This window comes from Pristiophorus japonicus, chromosome 9 (genome assembly GCF_044704955.1).
Source record: "Pristiophorus japonicus isolate sPriJap1 chromosome 9, sPriJap1.hap1, whole genome shotgun sequence".
NCBI lineage: Eukaryota > Metazoa > Chordata > Chondrichthyes > Pristiophoridae > Pristiophorus > Pristiophorus japonicus.
The window spans coordinates 193167991-193186417 of NC_091985.1; the positions used below are offsets into that span (position 1 = coordinate 193167991).

Below are 18427 nucleotides of genomic sequence, written 5' to 3' on the forward strand. Positions count from 1 at the left end.
GGGATTGAAAATTGGTTCGCTGCCAGACAGGGAGGCTATGTGGGTGGAGAGAGAGAGGTGGGCTGTGGGGTGGGCGGGGGGGGAGTTGATGGGAGAACAGGACTGGGTGCGGGTCAGATTCTGGAGCTAGCGGAGATTTGGATGAGCTCTGACATGCAGCGATTGGCGTGCGAGCGGAAGGTGGGGAGATTCTTGGCCTGAGAGGAATGGAAAGTGTGTTCTCCCCCTCGGCCGCTCCGCGCCGCGACACGAAGGGAGCGCGCTCACGTTGCGAGCCGGGTTTCGCCGTCCCACGTCCTCCCCAGGCGCTGGTGGTCGCCGCATCCTCCTCCCCGGAAGAGCTGACGTTGTCCTCCGGGCTCCTGTGGCGGGCGTCCGACCTTCGACCTGCGGCGGGAAAGAGGTAGTGAGGCGGGGGCTTCGTGCCGAGATCGCGTCCCGGGGCGGCCGGTCAATGGGGAACGGGGGGAAAACGGCCGTCAGAACGAGGGCTCGAGGGCAAGGATGCCATTAGCGTACAAAGACCTGGAAACCACGGCGCAGGAACAGGCTGTCCCGGTGTTTCTGCTTCGCACGGGCATGAACCCACCCTCATTACCCAATCACCGATAGGACTTGATTTACCCACACTGAGTCCCGTTCAGTCATAACCCCCACTGTGCTACACCCCTCCCTATCTCTGCAGCCTCCTCCAGCCTCCACAACCCTCCCTATCTCTGTAACCTCCTCCAGCCCCTACACCCCTCCCTATCTCTGCAGCCTCCTCCAGCCTCCACAACCCTCCCTATCTCTGTAACCTCCTCCAGCCCCTACACCCCTCCCTATCTCTGTAATCTCCTCCAGCCTCTACACCCTCCCTATCTCTGTAACCTCCTCCAGCCCCTACACCCCTCCCTATCTCTGTAATCTCCTCCAGCCTCTACACCCTCCCTATCTCTGTAACCTCCTCCAGCCCCGACAACACTCCCTATCTCTGTAATCTCCTCCAGCCTCTACACCCTCCCTATCTCTGTAACCTCCTCCAGCCCCGACAACACTCCCTATCTCTGTAACCTCCCCCAGCACCTACAATCTTCCCTATCTCTGGAACCTCCTCAAGCCCCTACATCCTGCCTATCTCTGGAACCTCCTCAAGCCCCTAAATCCTGCCTATCTCTGTAACCTCCTCAAGCCCCTACATCCTGCCTATCCCTGTAACCTCCTCAAGCCCCTACATCCTGCCTATCTCTGGAACCTCCTCAAGCCCCTACATCCTGCCTATCTCTGTAACCTCCTCAAGCCCCTACATCCTGCCTATCTCTGAAACCTCCTCAAGCCCCGACAACCCTCCCTATCTCTGTAACCTCCTCCAACCCCTACAACCCTGCCTATCTCTGTAACCTCCTCAAGCCCCTACATCCTGCCTATCTCTGAAACCTCCTCAAGCCCCTACATCCTGCCTATCTCTGTAACCTCCTCAAGCCCCTACATCCTGCCTATCTCTGTAACCTCCTCAAGCCCCTACATCCTGCCTATCTCTGAAACCTCCTCAAGCCCCTACATCCTGCCTATCTCTGTAACCTCCTCACGCCCCGACAACCCTCCCTGTCTCTGTAACCTCCTCCAACCCCTACAACCCTGTCTATCTCTGTAACCTCCTCCAGCCCCTACATCCTGCCTATCTCTGAAACCTCCTCAAGCCCCTACATCCTGCCTATCTCTGTAACCTCCTCAAGCCCCTACATCCTGCCTATCTCTGTAACCTCCTCAAGCCCCTACATCCTGCCTATCTCTGAAACCTCCTCACGCCCCGACAACCCTCCCTGTCTCTGTAACCTCCTCCAACCCCTACAACCCTGTCTATCTCTGTAACCTCCTCCAGCCCCTACATCCTGCCTATCTCTGAAACCTCCTCACGCCCCGACAACCCTCCCTATCTCTGTAACCTCCTCCAGCCCCACAACCCTGCCATCTCTGTAACCTCCTCCAGCCCCTACCACCCTCCCTATCTCTGTAACCTCCTGTAGGGCTGGAGGTTAAGAGATAGGGAGGGGAGTAGGGGCTGGAGGAGGTTACAAAGATAGGAAGGAGTGGGTGACGCTATGGAGGGATTTGAACACGAGGCAGGGCGTTTTAAATTCGCTTCATCCACGAAATCACAGGGCAACATTAAAGGACCGGTGATCCGGGTCTCCGCCCCTTTCTACCTGACCTTTGCTGTCTCCGCCCCTTTCTGCCTGACCTTTTCTGTCTCCGCCCCTTTCTGCCTGACCTTTTCTGTCTCCGCCCCTTTCTGCCTGACCTTTTCTGTCTCCGCCCCTTTCTGCCTGACCTTTGCTGCGTGCATCCCTTTCTCCCTGACCTGTGAGCCAGGAGGAACTGAGCACTTCCAGGGGAACCCTGGGGGGGAGTTTGGAGCGAAAGCGGACCCCTTCACTGTCCCGAAGCCTACCTGTATTGTTTCCATCCCTCTGAGCCTCTGGGAACGTCTCTGGGGCATTGCTGGGGGGATTCCTCCTCTGCGATTGGTTGCGGACAGAAGCTGGAAGCAAACAACAGACAGCAAAAAGACATGAAGGAAAGAGAGAGCAAACTTTGATTTCTATAGCATCTTTCACACCCTCAGGACATCCCAAAGTGCTTTACAGCCAATGTGGGAGGAGATTCATTGGGTGGGTAGAGTCAGTGATAGGGGGGAGTGTACATGGCTAGTGGGAGGGCTGGACTGATGATCCAGACACCCGGGTTTAAATCCCACCATGGCATTAACCGAGGCCACACCTAGAGTTCTGCGTGCAGTTTTGGTTTTCATATTTACAAAAGGATATACTTGCTTTGGAGGCAGTTCAGAGAAGGTTCACTCAGTTGATTCCGGGGATGAGGGGGTTGACTTATGAGGAAAGTTTGAGGAGGTTGGACCTCTACTCATTGGAATTCAGAAGATTGAGAGGTAATCTTATCGAAACGTATAAGATTATGAGGGGGCTTGAGAAGGTGGATGCAGAGAGGATGTTTCCACTGGTGGGGGAGACTAGAACTATAGAGGGCATGATCTTAGAATAAGGGGCCGCCCATTTAAAACTGAGATGAGGAGAAATTTCTTCTCTCAGAGGTTGTGAATCTGTGGAATTTGCTGCTTTAGAGAGCAGTGGAAGCTGGGACATTGACTAAATTTAAGACAGAAATAGACAGTTTCTTAAATGATAAGGGGATAAGGGGTTATGGGGAGTGGGCGGGGAAGTGGAGCTGAGTCCACGATCAGATCAGCCATGATCTTATTGAATGGCGGAGCAGGCTCAAGGGGCCCAATGGCCTACTCTTGTTCAATTTCTTATGTTGTTATTAAATGGGTGGGTAGTCCATGATAGGGGAATGTGTACATGGGGAGTGGGAGAGGATTGAATGGGTGGGTGGTCCATGATATGGCAGCAACATAGTAACATCAGGGGCAGGAGGAAGCCACTTTGACCCTCGAGCCTGTTCCACCTTCAGATTGAGCATGATTGAACTGTATCTCAATTCCATTACCCCGCTTTGCTGCATTTCCCCCAATACCCTTATCCAACAAAATTCTACCGATCTGTCTTGAAATTTCTAATTGTTTCCCCCAGCACTTGCCGCCTTTTTGGGGGAGGGAGTTCCAGATTCCCACCGCCCTTTGTGTGAAGAAATGCTTCCTGACATCAGCCCTGAACGGCCTGGCTCTAATCTTAAGGTGATGTCCCCTTGGTCTGGTCTCCCCCCACCAGAGGAAATGGTTTTACATAAGAACATAAGAAATAGGAGCAGGAGTCGGCCATTCGGCCCCTCGAGCCTGCTCCGCCATTCAATAAGATCATGGCTGATCTGATCATGGACTCAGCTCCACTTCCCTGCCCGATCCCCATAACCCTTCACTCCCTTATCGTTCAAAAATCTGTCTTTCTCCACCTTAAATATATTCAATGACCCAGCCTCCACAGCTCTCTGGGGCAGAGAATTCCACAGATTTACAACCCACTGAGAGAAGGAATTCCTCCTCATCTCAGTTTTAAATGGGCGGCCCCTTATTCTGAAACGATGCCCCCTCGTTATAAATTCCCCATCAAGGGGAAACATCCTCTCTGCATCCACCCTGTCCAGCCCCCTCAGAATCTTATGTTTCAATAAGATCACCTCTCATTCTTCTAAACTCCAATGAGTATAGGCCCAACCTGCTCAACCTTTCTTCATACGACAACCCCTTCATTTCAGGAATCAACTGCTATGAATGGAGAAAGAGTCAGACTGAACACTGTGAGCTCAAAGTAAAGTGTGACCTTAGTCTTTTATTGCAGGTCTCCAGTGTACCTCTCCAACCTGTGAGGCCTCCTTAAATATCTGTGCTCCCATGGGATTGTGGGATCCCTTGGGACTCCAGGGGATGAGCCCTCTGGTGGCTGTACAGAGTAAATACAAGTTTACATATATAACATCAATCTCTTGAACCTTATCTGAACAGCCTCCAATGCAAGCATATCCCTCCTTAAATAAGAAGACCAAAACTGTACGCAGTACTCCAGGTGTGGCCTCACCAATACCCTGTACAGGTGTAGCAGGACTTCTCTGCTTTTATACTCTATCCCCCTTGCAATAAAGGCCAACATTCCATTTACCTTCCTGATCACTTGCTGTATATGTTTTGTCCCTTATCTATTCAATCAAATCATTTCAACATTTTAAACACCACAATTAGATGGACCCTAAGTCTTCTCTATTCAAAGGAATGCAAGCTTAGTTGATGCAACCTGGCCATATAAGTTAAGCCTTCTATCCCCGGTATCGATCTGGTAAATCTGCGCTGCTCCCCCATCACAGCCAATATATCCTTCCTCAGGTGCTTTGCCGCCGAGAACTGCACTGAACGCAGCGCTCCAGATAGGGTCAGACATAACATCCACCCTTTGCATTCCAGCCCTCTTGATATAAAGGCCAACGTTCCACTCGCCTTTTTGATTGCTTTTTGTACCCGCCCATGAGCTTTTAGTGAGCTGTGAACTTGAGGTTAAGATCGGAGGAGCGGCGAGAGGTCGTGGTGGAGGAGCGGCGAGAGATCGTGGCGGAGGAGCGGCGAGAGATCGTGGCGGAGGATCGGCGAGAGATCGTGGCGGAGGAGCGGCGAGAGATCGTGGTGGAGGAGCGGTGAGAGATCGGGACGGAGGAGCGGCGAGAGATCGTGGCGGAGGAGCGGCGAGAGATCGTGGTGGAGGTTTGGCGAGAGATCGTGGTGGAGGAGCGGCGAGAGATCGTGGTGGAGGTTTGGCGAGAGATCGTGGTGGAGGAGCGGCGAGAGATCGTGGAGGAGGAGCGGCGAGAGATCGTGGAGGTGGAGCGGCGAGAGATCGTGGCGGAGGAGCGGCGAGAGATCGTGGCGGAGGAGCGGCGAGAGATCGTGGTGGAGGAGCGGCGAGAGATCGGGACGGAGGAGCGGCGAGAGATCGGGACGGAGGAGCGGCGAGAGATCGTGGCGGAGGAGCGGCGAGAGATCGTGGTGGAGGAGCGGCGAGAGATCGGGACGGAGGAGCGGCGAGAGATCGTGGCGAAGGAGTGGAGAGAGATCGGGACGGAGGAGCGGCGAGAGATCGTGGCGGAGGAGCGGCGAGAGATCGTGGCGGAGGAGCGGCGAGAGATCGGGACGGAGGAGCGGCGAGAGGTCGTGGTGGAGGAGCGGCGAGAGATCGGGACGGAGGAACGGCGAGAGATCGTGGCGGAGGAGCGGTGAGAGATCGTGGCGGAGGAGCAGCGAGAGATCGGGACGGAGGAGCGGTGAGAGATCGGGACGGAGGAGCGGCGAGAGATCGTGGAGTAGGAGCGGCGAGAGATCGTGGCGAAGGAGCGGCGAGAGATCGGAACGGAGGAGCGGCGAGAGATCGGGACGGAGGAGCGGCGAGAGATCGGGACGGAGGAGCGGCGATAGATCGTGGCGGAGGAGCGGCGAGAAATCGTGGCGGAGGAGCGGCGAGAGATCGTGGCGGAGGAGCGGCGAGAGATCGGGACGGAGGAGCGGCGAGAGATCGTGGCGGAGGAGCGGCGAGAGATCGTGGCGGAGGAGCGGCGAGAGATCGTGGCGGAGGAGCGGCGAGAGATCGGGACGGAGGAGCGGCGAGAGATCGTGGCGGAGGAGCGGCGAGAGATCGTGGCGGAGGAGCGGCGAGAGATCGGGACGGAGGAGCGGCGAGAGATCGGGACGGAGGAACGGCGAGAGATCGTGGCGGAGGAGCGGTGAGAGATCGTGGCGGAGGAGCAGCGAGAGATCGGGACGGAGGAGCGGTGAGAGATCGGGACGGAGGAGCGGCGAGAGATCGTGGAGGAGGAGCGGCGAGAGATCGTGGAGGAGGAGCGGCGAGAGATCGTGGAGGAGGAGCGGCGAGAGATCGTGGCGGAGGAGCGGCGAGAGATCGTGGCGGAGGAGCGGCGAGAGATCGTGGTGGAGGAGCGGCGAGAGATCGGGACGGAGGAGCGGCGAGAGATCGGGACGGAGGAGCGGCGAGAGATCGTGGCGGAGGAGCGGCGAGAGATCGTGGTGGAGGAGCGGCGAGAGATCGGGACGGAGGAGCGGCGAGAGATCGTGGCGAAGGAGTGGAGAGAGATCGGGACGGAGGAGCGGCGAGAGATCGTGGCGGAGGAGCGGCGAGAGATCGTGGCGGAGGAGCGGCGAGAGATCGGGACGGAGGAGCGGCGAGAGATCGGGACGGAGGAGCGGCGATAGATCGTGGCGGAGGAGCGGCGAGAAATCGTGGCGGAGGAGCGGTGAGAGATCGTGGTGGAGGAGCGGCGAGAGATCGGGACGGAGGAGCGGCGAGAGATCGGGACGGAGGAGCGGCGAGAGATCGGGACGGAGGAGCGGCGAGAGATCGGGACGGAGGAGCGGCGATAGATCGTGGCGGAGGAGCGGCGAGAAATCGTGGCGGAGGAGCGGCGAGAGATCGTGGCGGAGGAGCAGCGAGAGATCGTGGCGAAGGAGCGGCGAGAGATCGGAACGGAGGAGCGGCGAGAGATCGGGACGGAGGAGCGGCGAGAGATCGGGACGGAGGAGCGGCGATAGATCGTGGCGGAGGAGCGGCGAGAAATCGTGGCGGAGGAGCGGCGAGAGATCGTGGCGGAGGAGCGGCGAGAGATCGGGACGGAGGAGCGGCGAGAGATCGTGGCGGAGGAGCGGCGAGAAATCGTGGCGGAGGAGCGGCGAGAGATCGTGGCGGAGGAGCGGCGAGAGATCGGGACGGAGAAGCGGCGAGAGATCGTGGCGGAGGAGCGGCGAGAGATCGTGGCGGAGGAGCGGCGAGAGATCGTGGCGGAGGAGCGGCGAGAGATCGGGACGGAGGAGCGGCGAGAGATCGTGGAGTAGGAGCGGCGAGAGATCGTGGCGAAGGAGCGGCGAGAGATCGGAACGGAGGAGCGGCGAGAGATCGGGACGGAGGAGCGGCGAGAGATCGGGACGGAGGAGCGGCGATAGATCGTGGCGGAGGAGCGGCGAGAAATCGTGGCGGAGGAGCGGCGAGAGATCGTGGCGGAGGAGCGGCGAGAGATCGGGACGGAGGAGCGGCGAGAGATCGTGGCGGAGGAGCGGCGAGAGATCGTGGCGGAGGAGCGGCGAGAGATCGTGGCGGAGGAGCGGCGAGAGATCGGGACGGAGGAGCGGCGAGAGATCGTGGCGGAGGAGCGGCGAGAGATCGTGGCGGAGGAGCGGCGAGAGATCGGGACGGAGGAGCGGCGAGAGATCGGGACGGAGGAACGGCGAGAGATCGTGGCGGAGGAGCGGTGAGAGATCGGGACGGAGGAGCGGCGAGAGATCGGGACGGAGGAGCGGCGAGAGATCGTGGCGGAGGAGCGGCGAGAGATCGGGACGGAGGAGCGGCGAGAGATCGGGACGGAGGAGCGGCGAGAGATCGGGACGGAGGAGCGGCGAGAGATCGGGACGGAGGAGCGGCGAGAGATCGGGACGGAGGAGCGGAGAGAGATCGTGGCGGAGGAGCGGCGAGAGATCGGGACGGAGGAGCGGCGAGAGATCGGGACGGAGGAACGGCGAGAGATCGTGGCGGAGGAGCGGTGAGAGATCGGGACGGAGGAGCGGCGAGAGATCGGGACGGAGGAGCGGCGAGAGATCGTGGCGGAGGAGCGGCGAGAGATCGTGGCGGAGGAGCGGCGAGAGATCGGGACGGAGGAGCGGCGAGAGATCGGGACGGAGGAACGGCGAGAGATCGTGGCGGAGGAGCGGCGAGAGATCGTGGCGGAGGAACGGCGAGAGATCGAGGCGGAGGAACGGCGAGAGATCGTGGCGGAGGAGCGGCGAGAGATCGTGGCGGAGGAGCGGCGAGAGATCGTGGCGGAGGAACGGCGAGAGATCGTGGCGGAGGAGCGGCGAGAGATCGTGGCGGAGGAGCGGCGAGAGATCGTGGCGGAGGAACGGCGAGAGATCGGGACGGAGGAACGGCGAGAGATCGTGGCGGAGGAGCGGTGAGAGATCGTGGCGGAGGTGCCACGAATGAGGGTTCGGGGCCCAGAAGAGCCGAGGGCCCAGGGGCAGCACAGGCCCAGCCCACACTGCGATATGTGAGCGCACTAGATCTGTGCAGCAGAGCTGGTCTCCAGTCGTCCTGGTTCAACCCTTGCCACTAGACCAAGACCTAGCTCTGTTGAGCCCGTGTGGTGGCTGGTGTGTAATGGCCACCACAGGTTAAAACAATTCACGCACAGGCATCTTCCACCCCCTCAACTGGAGTTCAGGACTGGAACATCGGGTCATTCATTGAAACATTTGCGAACTCATGTGGAATCAAGTCATCCTCATTCCAGGGACCGCCTATGATGATGAAGATCGTGAATCAAAGGAACATAGGAAATTAGGAACAGGAGGAGGCCACCCAGTCCCTCAAGCCTGTTCTGCCCTTCAATGAGATCATAGAATTAGGGCTCATGGGATTGGCTCATGGGATATTAGGCTCAGGCCTCAGGAAGATGCCAGATTCTGGAGACTAAATCTTAAAGCACAACCAACCACGGTTTGGAATTGATGAAGGTCATTGATACGGGACATTGGGATGTTTTGAAGCTTTTCTGATTGACTATGAAAAGGAGCATTCGTGGAAATATGTGGCCTGGAATCTTGTGCAAGCCTCGATTTATTTCGATGGGAGAAATTAGCATTTGGACAATGCTCTCGGTTTCACTCAAACAACGGGGTCTGATTTACTTCATGGCCTGAATCAGAAAAACGTTTATCTGCGAGCCTACAACCAGAAACACCTATCGACAGTGAGAGGAAACCACATTCAATGTGTATTTCAGGGAGTGGGAAAGAAAGAGGGGTCATCTTCAATCTCGCAGACTCTGCTTAATAAGAACATAAGAACATAAGAAATAGGAGGAGTCGGCCATTTGGCCCCTCGAGCCTGCTCCACCATTTAATAAGATCATGGCTGATCTGATCATGGACTCAGCTCCACTTCCCCGCCCGCTCCCCATAACCCCTTATCGGTTAAGAAACTGTCTATTTCGGTCTTAAATTTATTCAATGTCCTATTTTCCACAGCTCTCTGAGGCAGCGAATTCCACAGATTTACAACTCTCAGAGAAGAAATTTCTCCTCATCTCAGTTTTCAATGGGCGGCCCCTTATTCTAAGATCATGCCCTCTATAGTTCTAGTCTCCCCCATCAGTGGAAATATCCTCTCTGCATCCACCTTGTCAAGCCCCCTCATAATCTTATACGTTTCGATAAGATCACCTCTCATTCTTCTGAATTCCAATGAGTAGAGAGGCCCAACCTACTCAACCTTTCCTCATAAGTCAACCCTCTCATCCCCGGAATCAACCGAGTGAACCTTCTCTGAACTGCCTCCAAAGCAAGTATATCCTTTCGTAAATATGGAAACCAAAACTGCACGCAGTATTCCAGGTGTGGCCTCACCAATACCCTGTATAACTGTAGCAAGACTTCCCTGCTTTTATACTCAATCTCCTTTGCAATAAAGGCCAAGATACCATTGGCCTTCCTGATCACTTGCTGTACCTGCAGACTATCCTTTTGTGTTTCATGCGCAAATACCCCAAGGTCCCGCAGTACTGCAACACTTTGCAATCTTTCTCCATTTAAATAATAACTTGCTCTTTGTGTGAATGGCAGCCATTCAGAAGACCAGCAACTGAACTGCGGTTGGGGAAGGGCTTTGTGACAAAGAGACTTTAAGACGGAAGGACATGGACAGTGAAACACACAAGAAGACACTCTCTCACTCTCGAGGACTGCGGCAGTCAGGTGGAGACGGATTGGGACCACTCATTCCCAGCTCCAGGGACCACAATCCACATCGGTGACCACCAGCCCGATTAGCTGATTGTATATTTCAACCAAATCTCGCTGTGTGTTGCTGGTTTTAATAAACTAATAGTTTTGGGTTGTGCCTAAACCTGCGTGTCATGTATATTTTGTTCCTGTGAATCCCAGAGTCAAAGAACTGTAGTAAGGACAAGGAAAGCAAAAACCTTACATTGGACTGAGGCTTGGTTAACGGACAGAAAACAGAGAGTAGGAATAAACAGATCATTTTGGGGTTGGCAGGCTGTGACTAGTGGGGTACCGCAAGGCTCAGTGCTTGGGCCTCAGCTATTCACAATATAGGTCAATGATTTGGATGAGGGGACCAAATGTAGTATATCCAAGTTTGCTGATGACACAAAGCTAGGTGGGAATGTAAGTTGTGAGGAGGCAGCAAAGAGGCTTCAAGGGGATATAGACAGGCTAAGTGAGTGGGCAAGAACATGGCAAATGGAATATAATGGATTTCCAGGAGACAGTCGATAAGGTACCACATAAAAAGTTACTGCACAAGATAAGAGCTCACGGGGTTGGGGGTAATATATTACCTTGGATAGAGGATTGGCTGACTAACAGAAAACAGAGAGTCGGGATAAATAAGTCATTTTCAGGTGGGCAAACGATAACTAGTGGGGTGCTGCAGGGATCAGTGCTGGGGCCTCAACTATTTACAATCTGTATTAATAACTTGAATGAAGGGACCGAGTGTAATGTTGCCAAGTTTGCTGATGATACAAAGATGGGTGGGAAATTGTGGGGATGACACAAAAAATCTGCAAAGGGATATAGACAGGCTAAGTGAGTGGGCAAACATTTGGCAGATGGAGTATAAAGTGCGAAAATGTGAGGTTATCCACTTGGTAGGAAACATAAAAAAGGAAGTTATTATTTAAATGGAGAGAGACTACAAAACACTGCAGTACAGAGGGACCTGGGGGTCCTTGTGCATGAAACACAAAAAGTTAGTATGCAGGTACAGCAAGTGATCAGGAAGGTAAATGGAATGTTGGCCTTTATTGCAAGGGGGATAGAGTATAAAAGCAGAGAAGTCCTGCTACACCTGTACAGGGTATTGGTGAGGCCACACCTGGAGTACTGCGTACAGTTTTGGTCTCCGTATTTAAGGAAGGATATACTTGCATTGGAGGCTGTTCAGAGAAGGTTCACGAGGTTGATTCCTGAGATGAAGGGGTTGACTTATGAAGAAAGGTTGAGCAGGTTGGGCCTCTACTCATTGGAGTTTAGAAGAATGAGAGGTGATCTTATTGAAATGTATAAGATACTGAGGAGGCTGGACAGGGTAGATGCAGAGAGGATGTTTCCCCTCGTGGGGGAATCTAGAACTAGGGGGCATAGTTTCAGAATAAGGGGCCGCCCATTTAGAACTGAGATGAGGAGGAATTTCTTCTCTCAGAGGGTTGTAAATCTGTGGAATTCTCTGCCCCAGAGAGCTGTGGAGGCTGGGTCATTGAATATATTTAAGACGGAGATCGACAGATTTTTGAGCGATAAGGGAGTGAAGGGTTATGGGGAGCGGGCTGGGAAGTGGATCTGAGTCCATGATCAGATTAGCCATGATCCTACTGAATGGTGGAGCAGGCTCGAGGGACCAGGAGGCCGACTCCTGCTCCAATTTCTTATATTCTTATGTGAGGAAATATGATGTCATCCGCTTCAGTAGGAAAAATAGAAAAGCAGATTATTTTTTAAATGGTGAGAGATTGAGAAATGTTGGCGTTCCGAGGGACCTGGGTGTCCTTGGACACAAATCACTGAAAGTTAACATACAGATACAGCAAGTGATTAGGAAAGCAAATGGCATGTTGGCCTTTATTACAAGAGGGTTTGAGTATAAAAGTAAAGATGTCTTACTGCAATTATACAGGGCCCTGGTGAGACCACACCTGGAGTACTATGTGCAGTTTTGGTCTCCTTACCTAAGGAAGGATATACTTGCCATAGAGGGAGTGCAAAAAAGGTTCACCAGACTGATTCCTGGGATGGGGGGATTGTCCTATGAGGAGAGATTGAGTAGACTAGGCCTATATTCTCTAGAGTTTAGAAGAATGAGAGGTGATCTCATTGAAACATACAGAATTCTTACAGGGCTTGAAAGGTAGATGCAGGGAGGATGTTTTCCCCCGGGTTGGGGAGTCTAGAACCAGGGGTCATATTCTCAGGATAAAGGGTCGGCCATTTAGGACTGAGATGAGGAGAAATTTCTTCACTCAGAGAGTGGTGAATCTTTGGAATTCTCTACCCCAGAGGGCTGTGGAGGCTCACTGACTATATCCAAGGCAGAGATCAATAGATTTTTGGATGTTAAGAGAATCGAGGGATACGGGGATTGGGTGGGGGGGGTGGGGGAAGCTGGAGTTGAGGTAGAAGATCAGCCGTGATCTTAATGGCCTACTCCTGTTCCTATTTCTTATGTTCTTATGGCTGATCTGTTACCGAACTCTACAGGCACACATTTGCCCCGTACTCTTCAATAACCTTGGTTATCAAAAATCTATCGATTTTAAAATCAGCTGCCGTTTGCAGAAGAGAGTTCCAAACTTCTAGCGGTCCTTTGTGTTTGGAACTGTTTCCTAACTTCAGTCCTGAAAGGCCTGGTTCTAATTTACAGGCTCTGCCCCTTAGTCCTAGTCTCTCCAACCAGCAGCAATAGTCTCTCTGGCAGTTCCACTTGATATCTTGAAAACTTCCATCAAATCACCCCTTTATCTGTCAATCTATCAATCAATCAGCAGGCCGGGGCCATTGGAGGGAGCAGTGCGGGCAGGCACAGCAGGAGGGGCGAAGGAGCGGCGAGAGTCTGTAGAGGGACATGACCGGGGCCCAGGAGAGGCGTGAGTCTGGGGCCCAGAAGAGGCGAGGGCCAAGGGTCAGCACAGACCAGCCCACACTGCGATATGTGAGCGCGCTAGGTCCATGCAGCAGAGCTGGTCTCCAGTCGTCCTGGTTAACCCTTGCCACTGGACCAAGACCTAGCTCTGTCAAGCCCCGTGTGGTGGCTGGTGTGCAATGGTCACCCCACGTTAAAAAAATCCACGCACAGGCATCTTCCACCCTTCAGGGTATAGTTCGGGATCTGGAATATTAGGTCCTTCATCGAAACATCTGTGAACTCATCCCTTAGTGGCGTGGATACGAGAGACTGCCTATGATGATGATGATGGTTATTATTTTTTAAATTCTGGGGAATACAAAACCTAGTTTGTGCACCAGGGATGTGGGACCTCAGTTACATGGAGAGACTGGTGAAGCTGGGGTTGTTCTCCTTAGAGCAGAGAAGGTTAAGGGGAGATTGACCAGAATGGTACCGGGGATGTGGGACCTCAGTTACATGGAGAGACTGGAGAAGCTGGGATTGTTCTCCTTAGAGCAGAGAAGGTTAAGGGGAGATTGACCAGAATGGTACCAGGGATGTGGGACTTCAGTTACATGGAGAGACTGGAGAAGCTGGGATTGTTCTCCTTAGAGCAGAGAAGGTTAAGGGGAGATTGACCCAGAATGGTACCAGGGATGTGGGGACCTCAGTTACATGGAGAGACTGGAGAAGCTGGGGTTGTTCTCCTTGGATCAGAGAAGGTTAAGGGGAGATTTAATCGAGGTGTTCAAATCATGCAGGGTTGTGATAGGAGAAACCGATTCCAGTTGCAAAAGAATTAGTAACCAGAGGACACTGCTTTTGAAGCAGTAATCGACTGACACTGCCAAAGATGCAAATCCCTTCAGATTTTGGCAGATGGCATGATAATATGCTATAGTAATACTAAACCATAGACCAATATGGCCACTGTATCACACTCCCACCAGTGAAATGCCCTTCGCCCGGAGTATAACTCTGTAACATCGCCTGCCTCTGCCCCGTGCCTCAGCTCATTTGCTGCTGAAGCCCTCGTCCATGCCTTTGTTACCTCCTAGACTTGACTATTCCAACTCACTCCTGGCTGGCCTCCCACATTCTACCCTCCGTGATCCAAAACCCGGCTACCCCCGTGTCCTAACTCGCACCGAGTCCCGCTCACCCATCACCCGCTGCGCTCGCTGACCTACGTTGGCTACCGGTTAAGCAACGCCTCGATGTCAAAAATTCTCATCCTTGTTTACAAATCCCTCCGTGGCCCTCGCCCCTCCCTATCTCTGTAATCTCCTCCAGCCCCACAAACCCCTCCCGAGATGTCTGCGCTCCTCTAATTCTGCCCTCCTGACCATCCCTGATTATAATCGCTCCACCATTGATGGCCATGCCTTCTGTTGCCTGGGACCCAAGCTCTGGAACTCCCTCCCTAAACCGCTCCGCCTCTCTACCTCTCTTTCCTACTTCAAGACGCTCCTTAAAACCGACCTCTTTGACCCAGCTTTTGGTCAACTGCGCTAATTTCTCCTTATGCGGCTCGGTATCAAATTTTTTAAATCTCACAATGGTCCTGTGAAGCGCCTTGAGACGTTTCACTACGTTAAAGGCGCTATATAAATACGAGCTCTTATTGTTGTTGTTACTGACCATTGGCTGTTGTCACCAGACTCGTGCCTTGCACAATAACCAATGCTTACATTTGAAGGTGGAGAAGTTGAGAGCGGGGTTGGGTGCAAAAGTGTCATAGTCTTCATAATCATCTTCAAAGGAATCTGAGTCTTCATTAATCCGGACTGCGGCCAGGCCAACTGGAACAGAAAGCGGGTACACAACAGATTGGTAGATGCAAATCCCTCTGGGAGGACAGACGCACCAACGCCAGTGTTCTCGCTCAGGCCAACATCCCCAGCATTGAAGCACTGACCACACTCGACCAGCTCCGCTGGGCAGGCCACATAGTTTGCATGCCCCCGACACGAGACTCCCAAAGCAAGCGCTCTACTCGGAACTCCTTCACGGCAAACGAGCCAAAGGTGGACAGAGGAAACGTGACAAGGGACACCCTCAAAGCCTCCCTGATAAAGTGCAACATCCCCCACCGACACCTGGGAGTCCCTGGCCCAAAACTGCCCTGAGTGGAGGAAGTGCATCCGGGAGGGCGCCGAGCGCCTCGAGTCTCCTCGCCGGGAGCACGCGGAAGCCAAGCGCAAACAGCGGAAGGAGCGCATGACAAACCGAGGCACCTCACCCACCCGTCCCTCCAACCACCCTCCTCCGCCTGTGATAGACTGTAGTTCCCGCATTGGACTGTTCAGTCATCTGAGAACTCATGTCAATGTGGGAGCAAGTCGCCCTCGACCCCGAGGGACTGGCTCAGAAGAAGAAGATGCGAATGCTATGGATATGAGGTTACTCCAGGTAAACATGGGTACATAGAGAATGCGACATGTAAATGCTACAGATAGAGATTGGTCTCTGCACGCTGGGTATAGATAAAAGATTCGTTAGATCTCTGCTGGAGTATTGTGTCCAATTCTGGGCACCACACTTTAGGCAGGATGTGAAGGCCTGGGAGAGGGTGCAGAGGGATATTGACCCAGAATGGTACCGGTGATGTGGGACTTCAGTTACATGGAGAGACTGGAGAAGCTGGGATTGTTCTCCTTAGAGCAGAGAAGGTTAAGAGGAGATTGACCAGAATGGTACCGGGGATGTGGGACTTCAGTTACATGGGGAGACTGGAGAAGCTGGGATTGTTCTCCTTAGAGCAGAGAAGGTTAAGAGGAGATTGACCAGAATGGTACCCGGGATGTGGGACTTCAGTTACATGGGGAGACTGGAGAAGCTGGGATTGTTCTCCTTAGAGCAGAGAAGGTTAAGAGGAGATTGACCAGAATGGTACCGGGAATGTGGGACCTCAGTTACATGGAGAGACTGGAGAAGCTGGGATTGTTCTCCTTAGAGCAGAGAAGGTTAAGGGGAGATTGACCAGAATGGTACCAGGGATGTGGGACTTCAGTTACATGGAGAGACTGGAGAAGCTGGGATTGTTCTCCTTAGAGCAGAGAAGGTTAAGGGGAGATTGACCAGAATGGTACCAGGGATGTGGGACTTCAGTTACATGGAGAGACTGGAGAAGCTGGGGTTGTTCTCCTTGGAGCAGAGAAGGTTAAGGGGAGATTGACCAGAATGGTACCAGGGATGTGGGACTTCAGTTACATGGAGAGACTGGAGAAGCTGGGATTGTTCTCCTTAGAGCAGAGAAGGTTAAGGGGAGATTGACTCAGAATGGTACCGGGGATGTGGGACTTCAGTTACATGGAGAGACTGGAGAAGCTGGGGTTGTTCTCCTTAGAGCAGAGAAGGTTAAGGGGAGATTTGATTGAGATGTTGAAAACCATCAAGGGTTTTGATCGAGTAAATAAGGAGGAACAGTTTCCTGTGTCGGGAGGGTGGGTAACCAGAGAACACAGATTGAAGGTAATTGGGAAAAGACCCAGAGGGGGAGATGGGGAGAGATGTGTTGACGCAGCGAGTTGTGATCGGGAACGCGCTGCCTGAAAGGACGGTGGGAGCAGGTTCAATAGTGACTTTCAAAAGGGGGTTTGGATAAATAATAGAAGGAGGAAAATTCACAGGGCTACGGGGAAAGGGCAGGGGGCAGTGGGACTAACTGGAGAGCTCTTTCAAAGGTCTGGCACAGGCACGATGGGCCGAATGGCCTCTTTCTGTGCTGTATCAGTCGATGATTCCAAGCAAACTCGGTACACAAAGATTGCTGCATGCAAATGGTATCGATTAGAGATTGGTACATGCAAACTGGATACAATAGGGATTGGTGAAGACGTAACCAATATGAAAGAGATTGGGCGTTTCTTCACTATACAGAGGGTTACAGCATGTAAGGAGGCCATTGGGCCCATCGAGCCCGTGCCGGCTCTCTGCAAGAGCAAGTCAGCCAGTCCCATTCCCCCGCCCTGTCTGTCACTCTCAATTTTTTCCCTTCAGGTACTTATCCAACTCCCTTTTGAAGGCCACCATTGAATCGGCCTCCATCACCCTCTCAGGCCGCGCATTCCAGATCCTAACCACTCGCTGCGTAAAATAGTTTTCCTCATCTCGCCTTTGGTTCTTCTGCCAATCACCTTAAATCTGTGTCCTCTGGTTCTCGACCCTTCCACCAATGGGAACACCTTCTCTCTATCCATATTAAAACCCTTCATGATTTTGAACACTTCTATTAAATCTGCCCTTAACCTTCTCTGCTCTAAGGAGAACAACCCCAGCTTCTCCAGTCTCTCCATGTAACTGAAGTCCCACATCCCCGGTACCATTCTGGTCAATCTCCCCTTAACCTTCTCTGCTCTAAGGAGAACAATCCCAGCTTCTCCAGTCTCTCCATGTAACTGAAGTCCCACATCTCCGGTACCATTCTGGGCAATCTCCCCTTAACCTTCTCTGCTCTAAGGAGAACAATCCCAGCTTCTCCAGTCTCCCCATGTAACTGAAGTCCCACATCTCCGGTACCATTCTGGGCAATCTCCCCTTAACCTTCTCTGCTCTAAGGAGAATAATCCCAGCTTCTCCAGTCTCTCCATGTAACTGAAGTCCCACATCCCTGGTACCATTCTGGTCAATCTCCCTCTACACCCTCTCCAAGGCCTTCACATCTTGCCTAAAGTGTGGTGCCCAGAACTGGACACAATACTCCAGTTGAGGCCAAGCCAGTGCCTTATAAAGGTTTATCATAATTTCCAAGCGTCTGTACTCTTATACCTCCATTTTGATGAAAGTGTTAATCCCCTTGGCTGGAATAGGCGATCCAAATGCCTGACTGTAAGCAGGAGTCAGTCCGAGCCCGGTGGTTTCCATGGAGCCATGGACGATGCATGGTGGTGCAACTCAACATTCAGACTTGGGCTGACAAGTGGCAAGTAACATTCACGTCACACAAGTGGCAGGCAATGACCATCTCCAACAAGCGAGAGTCTAGCCACTGCCCCTTGATATTCAGTGACATTACCATCGCCAAATCCCCCACCATCAACATCCTGGGGGTCACCATTGACCAGAAACTTAACTGGACCAGCCACATAAATACTGTGACCACAAGAGCGGGTCAGAGGCTGGGTATTCTGTGTCGAGTGTCTCACCTCCTGACTCCCCAAAGCCTTTCCACCATCTACACGGCACAAGTCAGGAGTGTGATGGAATACTCTCCACTTGCCTGGATGAGTTGCAGCTCCAAC

General features: G+C 53.3%; 1 long non-coding RNA gene across 1 annotated transcript; it reads right to left on the reverse strand.

Moving 5' to 3' along the window:
* Nucleotides 1–369: 369 nt before the first annotated feature.
* LOC139272805 (uncharacterized) lies at nucleotides 370–14997 on the reverse strand. Its single transcript, XR_011594967.1, has 3 exons — nucleotides 14876–14997; nucleotides 2432–2521; nucleotides 370–387 (listed from the first exon to the last, which is right to left on the reverse strand). It is a non-coding gene; the product is annotated as an uncharacterized lncRNA (long non-coding RNA).
* Nucleotides 14998–18427: the final 3430 nt, after the last annotated feature.